This window comes from Callithrix jacchus, chromosome 10, assembly GCF_049354715.1.
Source record: "Callithrix jacchus isolate 240 chromosome 10, calJac240_pri, whole genome shotgun sequence".
Taxonomy (NCBI): Eukaryota; Metazoa; Chordata; class Mammalia; order Primates; family Cebidae; genus Callithrix; species Callithrix jacchus.
The window spans coordinates 29,193,279-29,204,133 of NC_133511.1; the positions used below are offsets into that span (position 1 = coordinate 29,193,279).

General features: G+C 34.8%; 1 pseudogene; it reads right to left on the bottom strand.

Annotated features, from left to right (window-relative positions):
• Positions 1-1,991: 1,991 nt before the first annotated feature.
• Positions 1,992-2,712, bottom strand: LOC100410007 (40S ribosomal protein S3a pseudogene; annotated as a pseudogene).
• Positions 2,713-10,855: the final 8,143 nt, after the last annotated feature.

Sequence of the window (10,855 nt, forward strand, 5' to 3'; positions counted from 1 at the left end):
AGTTCCCTATGAACTTCAAGCACTGGTTAGTCTACCATGTCTGCCTCATTCACTCTTGTGTGCTTAAACAGAAGCTCAATAGTGCATGTCGAATGATTGAAGGCAGGAAGGAATGACTTCCTTTTACCACTGAGGATTGTGGTAAAAGCACGTGTAACAACCAGTTACCTCCACTGTCCAGATTAAAATCACTGGAGCGGGAGGCTTGGATGTTTGTATTTTATACATACCACAAGCTAGGAATGGTTTAAAGTTTTTAAGGGAAAGTAAAAAGAAGAAAAAGAGGAAGAAAAAGCAAAGGAGAAGAAGAAGGAGAGGATTAATAGATTTTTCTAATATTAAGCCTACTTGCATTCGAGAGATTAACCTACTTATATATTTTTATATACCTTGATGGGTCTAATTTGATAACTTTTTATTTGAGATTTTGAATTTATTTTTATGAGTGATATGAGCCTATGTCTTTTTGAATTGTTGTTATTTTAGGACTGGCTAGCTAATTGATGTGAGCCAATTTTTAAAAATAAATCTCTCTCTCTCAGAGAAAGAATATACTTATAATCTCCTAAGGTTCTCTTTCTCTGGAGAATTCTAACATAGACACCAAGTCCCACACTGCATCTCCCAGCTTATTGCTTTTCTTCTTTTTGTTTGCTGTGACTCTACCCTTGATTACCTATGTAAATGATGCCCTGAGAAGTTGGAAACTAGGTAGAACCACCAACTGGTGGGCTTTACTGTAGGGTTTTCAGGATGGATCTGGACTTTTTATTGAAAAACCACATCTGCAAGTTGTTTGGAGTGAAGGAATTGATCAGAGAAATAAAAGAACATTTCCAAAAAATTAAGGACATTAATTTCTAGATTAAGAAGGTCTATTGTATGGCTAGCTCCTGAATGGAAAAAGACCCACATTGAGGTTATTGTCATGGAAGTTGAGATAGAACACTGAGAATCTAGAGAAGACGCTTGTGCACATCTTGAGCATGTTTACAAGTATCCCTAGAACAGACACCTCAAGGAAGAACTGCTAGTGTCTGCTAGTATTCACATCCTCAACTTAATAGGTATTGTCAAATTGCTCTTGAAGTATCCTAATTGATAGCAGTGAATAAGAGCATTGTCAAACAATTTTTGGAATGTAATTGATATGAAATAGTATTTGTTATTTAATTTGCATATCTGTATTTATTAGTGAGATGAGACATATTTTTATATACTCATTGTTTAGATATTTCTCTGTGAATTGTCTGAAAATACCCTTTGTCCATTTTTCTTACTGATTTGAATAGTTACTATGGATACTAATATTTTATTTTAGTTATAATATGTTGCAAAAATCTTTTCTCCAGTGTGTGTTGTTTCTTTTTCACTTTGTGTTTTTAAACTTCCTTATGTCTTCTTCTATAAATTGTATATGTTTTCTTTGAAAAATTAATATCTCTGAATTCTACTTTTTTGTGTGTATCATGTGAGGTAGGGATACATTTTCTTTGCCATCCTTCATTCCTTAAATAGCAAATCCATTTTTCACAGATTTGTAATGATACTTCTATCACATACCAAGCTTCTGTATGTATTTGGGGCTGTGGGTAGGCTCTCTGTTCCCTTCATTTGTCTTTTGTCTATCCTGGTGAATAAATACCATGCTTATTTAATTATCTGCTTCTCTAGTGAGTCTATCTGGTGAGATTAATTTTTCTTTAGGTCTCTTCATCTACCTAAGTGTTTTGGATATTTTTAAATATGAAATTTAGATTAGCTGAACAAGTTATGTGAGAAAAATCCCTGTTGGTAATTTGATTGAAATTGCATTAAATTTGTACATTAATTTGGGGGAATATAGGCTTCTTTTTAAATTCTTTAAGTTCCTTTTAATAACTTAAAAATATTTTCTCCCCAAATGCCTTGTATATCAGTGTTAGAATTGTTCCCAAGAACCTTATAGTTATTGTTGATATTGTTTTTAAAAACTTTTTTTTTGCCACACATTTTATTTGCCACTATTATAAGTCTGAACTTTAAACAGATCCTTGGACTGGTGGTTCATATCCATCAGCTCGTTCAACTTTGGCACCTGTCTCATCCCCAGTGGCTTTTCCAGAACTACTGCCTTCACCATGAAGCTCCATGAGTTTTCCCAATTTAAACTTGGGCTTCTTCAGCATTTTTACTTTTCTAAGGAAGACATCATGGAGAGGATAAATAGATTGGCAAGCCTTTTCTATGTCTTTCCCAATGCTGTCTGGAATCAATTTATTGACCACTTCTTTCAAGTTATTTGTCTGCACCTCACGGGTCATGATTTCCATCATCTTCTTCAGGATTTGGCGGACCTGTTGGTGCTGAGCATCAGAGGTCTTCCGTATCTGATTGTTGCGTTTTTAGTAAAACCGACACAGAACAGATGAAGCAAGTAACCATCGGTAGTCTTGACATCAACATGAGCTTCAATCATTGTCTGCCATTTTTTGACCATGGAACACATTTTGTCATGGGTGAGATCCATGCCATGGAAGTTAGTCAGGCAGATTTTGCCCTGAATATCTTCAGTAATCAGCTTGAATTTTGTAAATGCAACTTCATCATTCTGCAAATCAGCAAGACTAACTTCAAACACTCGAGGCCATCAGATGCAATTTTGGTTCCTTGGGTCCTGGTGACTAGCGTCTTTCCAATATTTCTTATATTGAACATAGCGGGTGCTTTCACATCATACCAATCTTTCTTTTTTTTTTAAATTTTTTATTGCATTTTAGGTTTTGGGGTACATGAGCAGAACATGCAAGACGGTTGCATAGGTACACACATGGCAGTGTGTTTTGCTTCCTTTCTCCCCTTCACCCATTTGGCATTTCTCCCCAGGCTATCCCTCCCCAGCTCCCCCTACCCCCGCTGGCCCTCCCCTTTTCCCCCCAATAGACCCCAGTGTTTAGTACTCCCCTCCCTGGGTCCATGTGTTCTCGTTTTTCATCACCTGCCTATGAGTGAGAGTATGCGGTATTTCATTTTCTGTTCTTGTGTCAGTTTGCTGAGAATGATGTTCTCCAGATTCATCCATGTCCCTACAAACGACACGAACTCATCATTTCTGATTGCTGCATAATATTCCATGGTGTATATGTGCCACATTTTCCCAATCCAGTCTATCATCAATGGGCATTTGGGTTGATTCCAGGTCTTTGCTATTGTAAACAGTGCTGCAATGAACATTGGTGTGCATGTGTCCTTATAGTAGAACGATTTATAGTCCTTTGGATATATAGCCAGTAATGGGATTGCTGGGTCAAATGGAATTTCTATTTCTAAGGCCCTGAGGAATCGCCACTCTGTCTTCCACAATGGTTGAACTAATTAAGACTCCCACCAACAGTGTAAAAGTGTTCCTTTTTCTCCACATCCTCTCCAGCATCTGTTGTCTCCAGATTTTTTAATGATCGCCATTCTAACTGGCGTGAGATGGTATCTCAATGTGGTTTTGATTTGCATCTCTCTGATGACCAGTGATGATGAGCATTTTTTCATATGATTGTTGGCCTCATATATGTCTTCTTTCGTAAAGTGTCTGTTCATATCCTTTGCCAATTTTTGAATGGGCTTGTTTGTTTTTTTCCTGTAAATCTGTTTGAGTTCTTTGTAAATTCTGGATATCAGCCCTTTGTCAGATGGGTAGACTGCAAAAATTTTTTCCCATTCTGTTGGTTGCTGATTCACTCTAGTGACTGTTTCTTTTGCCGTGCAGAAGCTGTGGAGTTTGATTAGGTCCCATTTGTCTATTTTGGCTTTTGTTGCCAATGCTTTTGGTGTTTTGTTCATGAAGTCCTTGCCTACTCCTATGTCCTGGATGGTTTTGCCTAGATTTCCTTCTAGGGTTTTTATGGTGCCCATACCAATCTTTCTTAGAAAATGGATCAACCACTTTCTTCTTGGCTCCCTTTTTGCCGCCTTTCATAAGGTGCTTGTTCTTGCCAACTGCCGTGGTGCTACTCAGAGATCCAAAAGGGCAAAAACTTTTTTAAAATTATATTTTCCTTTCTAAAATTTTTGGCCTAAAAGAACATTGATGAGTTTTGTATATTGATTTTATATACAATTTTGTTAAGTTGTCTCGTTGGAATTGTAGATAATCTCAGGCATTTTGGGTGGGCAATTACAATTATGTCCTCTGTTAATAATGACAATTTTGTTTTATGCTCTAATTTCCTCTTTTCTTCTTTCCTTCCCTTTTTTTTGAGACAGAGTCTTGCTCTGTTGCCCAGTCTGGAGTGCAGTGGCATGATCTCAGCTCACTGCAACCTTTGCCTCCTGGGTTCAAGCAATTATCCTGCCTCAGCCTCCTGAGTAGCTGGGATTACAGGCATGCACCACCATGGCTGCCTAATTTTTGTGTTTTTAGTAGAGACGGGGTTTCACCATATTGGCCAGGTGGGTCTCGAACTCCTGATGTCATGATCCATCCGCCTCAGGCTCCCAAAGTGCTGGGATTACAAGCATGCGCCATTGCCCCCAGCCCCTTTCTTCTTTCTTTTGTATTAGTGAAAAGAGTAAGATCTCAGTGCAATATGGTATTAAAGTAGTGACACCAGGAATTTTTGCTTTATTCCTGACTTTAAAGAGAATATTTTCAACTTTTAAGCATTAAGTATGCTGGTGTTTGTAGGTTTTTGGCATGTGTGCTTTAGCAGATTGAAAGGTTGTATTCTATTCTTACTTGCTAAGAATTTATAGTTTTTGTAACCAGGCATGGATTCTGTATTTTATCAAATACTTCTGAGTGTGATCATACAACTTTATGACTTTTCCCCTTTCATCTGTTAAAGTGGTAAATTAGATTAATAGATTTTCTAATATTAAACGATTCTTGTATTCCAGAAATTAACCTACTTGATATGATTTATTTTTACATACATTGATGGATTTGATAATGTTTTATTTGGAATTTTGCATTTATGTTTATGAGTAACATGAGCTTACATATCGTTGTTGTTGTTGTTGTTGTTGCTGTTGTCATTTTGAGACAGTCTTGCTCTGTCTCCCAGGCTGGAGTGCAATGGTTCAGTCTCAGCTCACTGTAACCTTTGTCTGACTCAGTTCAAGTGATTCCCTTGCCTCAGCTTCCTGAGTAGCTGAGATTACAGGTGTGTACTACACTCAGCTAATCTTTTGTATTTTTAGTATGGATAGGGTTTTATCATGTTGGCCATGCTGGTCTCAAACTCCTGGCCTCAAGTGATCCACCTGCCTCAGGCTCCCACAGTGCTGGGATTTCAGGTGTGAGCCACAGCACCCAGCTGAGCTTACACATCTTATAAAATTATTACTATTTTTTGGAATCAAGGTTGTATTAGCCTCAAAAAACAGTTATATCTCCTTCCCACTTTTCCTCCTCTCCAGAAATTTTTATGTAAGATAGAGATTATTTCTAGAATATTTGGAAAACTTTTGTCCATAAAATCCAATTACTGAAACCATTTTGACAACTATAGGTTGATTCATATTCTCTGGATTTTCTTGAGATGTTTTTATCATCCTAATTCCCTAGAAAATTTTCTAATTTGGCTAATATTGTTTTTTTAGTTTGTTGGTTTAAAGTTTCCACAGCATATTCCTAAAAATTTTTTAAATGTTTGGTTTTTTTTAGATTTAAATCCTGATATTGTTCATATATAAATTTTTATAGCATCAATTTCTGCTCTTTTACTATAATTTTTTTCTCTCCTGTATGTCCCTGTGTGTGCACCACGCTTTGCATTATTTCTAACTTTTTGTCTCTTTAGCTTATTAGTGTCTAGAATATCTTTCACTTAAATATATACATGAAATTATCATTCTCAACAAACTAACACAGGAACAGAAAAACAAACATCGCATGTTCTCACTCATAAGTGGGAGTTGAAGAATGAGAACACATGGACACAGGGAGAAGAACATCACACACTGGGGCCTGTCAGGGGCTGGGGGACTAGGGGAGGGATAGCATTAGGAGAAATACCTAATGTAGATGACAGGTTGATGGGTGCAGCAAACCACCATGGCACATGTATACCTATGTAACAAACCTGCACGTTCTGCATATGTATTCCAGAACTTAAGGTATAATTTGAAAAAAAGTACTAAGAAATATATATATATATATGTATATGTATATGTATATATACATACACATGTTGGGCTATGAATTTCCTTCTATCAGCAGCCTAGAAGTTTTAAAATAGGCTAGTTTTTATTATTTAGTTTTAAATATTTTATAATTTCAATTTTTATTTCACCTTTGACATTAATTATTCAGTACTGTGTTTTAAATGTTAAACAAATACTTCTAGTTATGTTATCAGTTTCAATGACACACTGATCAGATAAGATTTTCATGACATCAGTTATTTGGATACTTGTTGACATTTGCTCTATACTACAGGATTGATCAATTTTTAGAAATATTTTATGTGTAATTAATAAGAAGGTATTTGTCTAATTGCTATGGCCTATTTCTTACGTGTCCAACCTGCTAATTTTGTTATCCTAAACTTCTCAAGTTGTATAAATTTTTTTCTACTTTATCTGAGTACAGCTATGTTAAAATCTCACTGTGTCTGGGAATATCTCTATTACCCCTTATAATTCTGTCAATTTTCAAATGCATTGGAACCACATTGTGATGAGCCAAGTTGTATTCTCCCCAAATTCAAATTGAAAATTTGAAATCCTAATCCCCAGTACCTCAGAATGTGACTGTATTGGGGAAAATAACCTTTAAAGAGGTAATTAACTTAAAATAAGGTTAATTACATTTGGATGAAAACAGATATTAGGTAAATAAAATAAGGTCATTAGGGTGAGCCTTAATTTAATATGACTGTTGTTTTCACAGGAGGAAATTGGTATGCAGACATAAACATAGAGGAAAGACCATGTGAATACACAGGGAAAACATAGCCATCTACAAGCCAAGGAAAGAGGTCTGAATGAAACCAAACCTGCTGTACCTTGATCTCAGACTTCTAACTTCAAGAACTGTGAGAAAAGAAATTCTTGTTGTTTAAACCTCCCAGTCTGCAATACTTTGTTATGGAAGCCCTAGAAAACTAATATACACATATTGTCAGACCCATAGAAGCTCAGAATTGTTAGAGTTTATTTCTGAACAGCTTTTTTTGTTTTTTTGTTTGTTTGTTTTGAGAAAGAGTCTCTCTCTCTGTCACCAGGCTGGAGTGCAGAGACATGATCTTGGCTCACTGCAACCTCTGCATCCTGGGTTCAAGCAGTTCTCCTGCCTCAACCTCCCAAGTAGCTGGGACTACAGGTGCGTGCCACCACAACTGGATATTTTTGTATTTTTAGTGGAGATGCGGGTTTCACCATATTGGCCAGGATGGTCTCGATCTCTCAACCTCATGATCTGCCTGCCTCATCCTCCAAAAGTGCTGAGATTACAGGTGTGAGCCACCATGTCTGACTGCCTTTATGTTCTTAAGGCCTTACCTCTTCATCCCTTACTATTTTTTTTTTTACAGAAAGTCCATTTATTTGTAATATATATTTGTAAAAATATATTACTATATAAAGTTTTATATATATATATATTTACAAATATATAGTAATATATAGACATGTAAAGCCTATAGGCTTTTTATAAATTTATAAACTTTTTAAAATTTATAGGTTTAAAGTTTCCACACCCTATATCTAAAAGTTTTTAAATGTTTATTTTATTTTTTAACATTTAAATCCTGATATTGCTTATATATTTAAATTTTTATAGCATCAATTTCTGCTCTGACCTTTACTATAATTTCTTTTTTTCTCTCTTGTATATTCCTGTGTGTGCACTGTCCATTGCATCATTTCTAACTTTTTGTCTATTTAACTTACTAGTGTCTAGAGTATCTGTCACTTCAATATATACATGAAACCATCATTCTCAACAAACTAACACAGAAACAGAAAACCAAACACTACATGTTCTGACTCATAAGTGGGAGCTGAAGAATGAGAACACATGGACACAGGGAAGAGAACATCACACACCAGGGCCTGTGGAAACTTAAAAACAACAAATTTTTAAATAGGTTTATAAATGTATAAAGCCTATGGGCTTTATATGCCTACATATATTACTATATATTTGTAAAATAAATAGTAGTATATTTATACAAGCCTATCATTTTAGTATTTACCTAATATTTATCAGCCAAATGTTAATGTTTGTATCCTTATGATTCTGATGTGTTCATATATATAATATATATACAAGTATATAAATACATATAATATATAAGTATATACAAATATATATTTGGATTTTTGAAATTATCTGTTCTCATATATTTATATGTTTAATTGTAAAAATTCAAACTGACAAAAATCTACATTTAAATGAGCATATATTTTTCAGTCAACTTTAAAGTTAGTCTTCTGGCTTTATAGTTCAGGTGAGTTCATTATCAAGAATATATATATGTTCTTATAGATATATTTGTAATTACAATAAATGTAAAAGGGTATATATATATATTCTTCATAACATATATGTATGTATAAGCATATATGCCTATAGGCTTTATATGCATATATATATATATATATATATATATATATATATATAATAGAAAATTTGTCCATTAATACAAATTTAACCCTTTTACATTTATTGTGATTACAAATATATTTTAAGGTGTTTCTCACATTTTTGTCGTATTTTCTATGCATTTGCTTCTTTCCCTCTTCCCTTTTTCTGAGCTCTGTTAAATTGATCCAATTTTATTTAATTTTGGTGTCCTCCCATTACTGGCGTGGATGTTCTGAATGAATTCTTTTTACTCTTTTAGTGATTACCAAACTCCTTCAATTCTATAGAACAATTTCAGCAAGCACATTTAAAAAAAATAACATGGTTTTAACAATATCCATTATTCAGTGGCTTTTCTTTTAACCTCAATATTTCTTAGGTCCTGAAACTAACTTAGGAAGTTTTCCAAGGAGAAACAGGCTTTATTTTTTATTCAAGGAGAGAATTTTAAGTTGAAACCATTCAATAAAACACAATTATAGTAAAGTGAGAAAATATTGGACTTTTACAGACTGTAGAACAAAGCTGCTATTTCCTTGGGCCTGGAATTGTAGAGATGTGGTCTATGGTTGTGCTTCAAATCAGTTTTAAATTTTGAGCATAAATATTTTCAAGATGAGAGTGTCTATAATTGTATTTTAAATATTATTGATTTATTATAATATTTACTTTTGAAATGGCCTTATGTTATTGCATCTGAAGTAGAAATAGCTGTTCCATGTACTACAGAAGTTTTTTGAGGTTTATAAGGAAGTAATTGTAGTGTTTTGGTCTGTCGTTAATATTAGCTAAATTAATTGAGCAATTCATGTTCAAGAACAGTGTTCTAGGTTTGTAGAGGTATAGAATCAACTCTGATTTGGATTTCTTTAACCATTCTATAGCCACAACATAGGCCTCAGAATTTGCTAGTGTGAGCTGATTACCAAGTGTAAACATTGTGTACAAGTCTTCTGAACCCTGACTCAATGTCTCTCAAGCTCTCCAATGTTCTCATTCCCAGAGCCTCTGCTCTGCTTCTGGCCCTCTCCTCACTCACTTGGCCTCCTTAGTGGTTGCTTTGCTTCCAGTATATTTTTCCTTAATAGGAGAAAAGCTACACAAATTCATTAATATGCATGGGGGAAAATACCAGAGTGAGTATTCTAGAGTCTGTCTTTCACTGCAGTATGTACCTTGACACAAGACCTCCTTTTCCTTCTTAAATAATGAATTGTGTGGGCCAATGATGATAGTGTGTCCTTAACCAAATATTACTAAGCAAGCTATGTGCATAAAGTAATATAAAATGTAATGTGTAAACTATAAAATAAATACCCATGAATTCACCACATAGCCTAAGTAGATTGCGTCCATTTTGTGTTCCTCCCCATTCCAATTTCTCTTCCTCCTCCCTATCCTCTTCCTGAATCTTATGTTTATCATTCCTTTTCCTCAAAAAATGCATAAACATATATGCCTAAGCATATAATTACATTTTGCCTTTTTGAGCTTTATTAAAATTATATCATATTCTCTATAGGTCAAATGAAAAGGGACTTGCCTTTTCATTCAACGTATTTTTTCTAAGATCTAAATATTTTGTAGTGCTTAACTGTAATTCAGTTTTTTCACTGCTACATGTGAATATACTATTATCTTCTATCCATTCTTTCGATAGCGGGTATCTGGGCTGTTTTCAGTCTTGTCTGTTCTGCCTCTCATTCCTAGGGCCTCTGCTCTGGACCATCACAATCCAGAAATCCAGTACTCAAATTTTATGAAGGCCTGAGACTGGGGAAAGGAAAGAAAGCCAATGGAAGGCAAATTTCTTCTATCCAAATGTCAAAGAAGTTGTACACGTTACTTCCACTTACATTTGACTGGTGCGAACTTAGCCACGTGGCCATAACTAGCTGTAAGGTAGGCTGTAGAAGGAATTTTGAAAGAAAACTATCACTCTTATCTTCCTGACACCAAAGACTTTGCTCTTCACATTTACATATTACAGTTTCTTGACTATATGGAGCATTGAATAACCTAGGAACTGTGTGTATTGGTTGGTTGGTTGACCTGACATAGTTGTTCAAGCTTCTGCAGAACATCTTAGAGAATTAACGTAATTCTGTTTGCCAAAAGCTTGTATACTGTTTTGCCCAGTGAATCTATTTTTGCTTTGATTTTGCTGTGAGGGTGTCAGTCAACCCATGCGTCTTTTTCCAAATGAAAATGGAGGGCATCAAATCAGAAAGTGATTTTTCAAGACATTTTACCTAACCACAATATTCATTTTAAAAAATTCTAACCAGT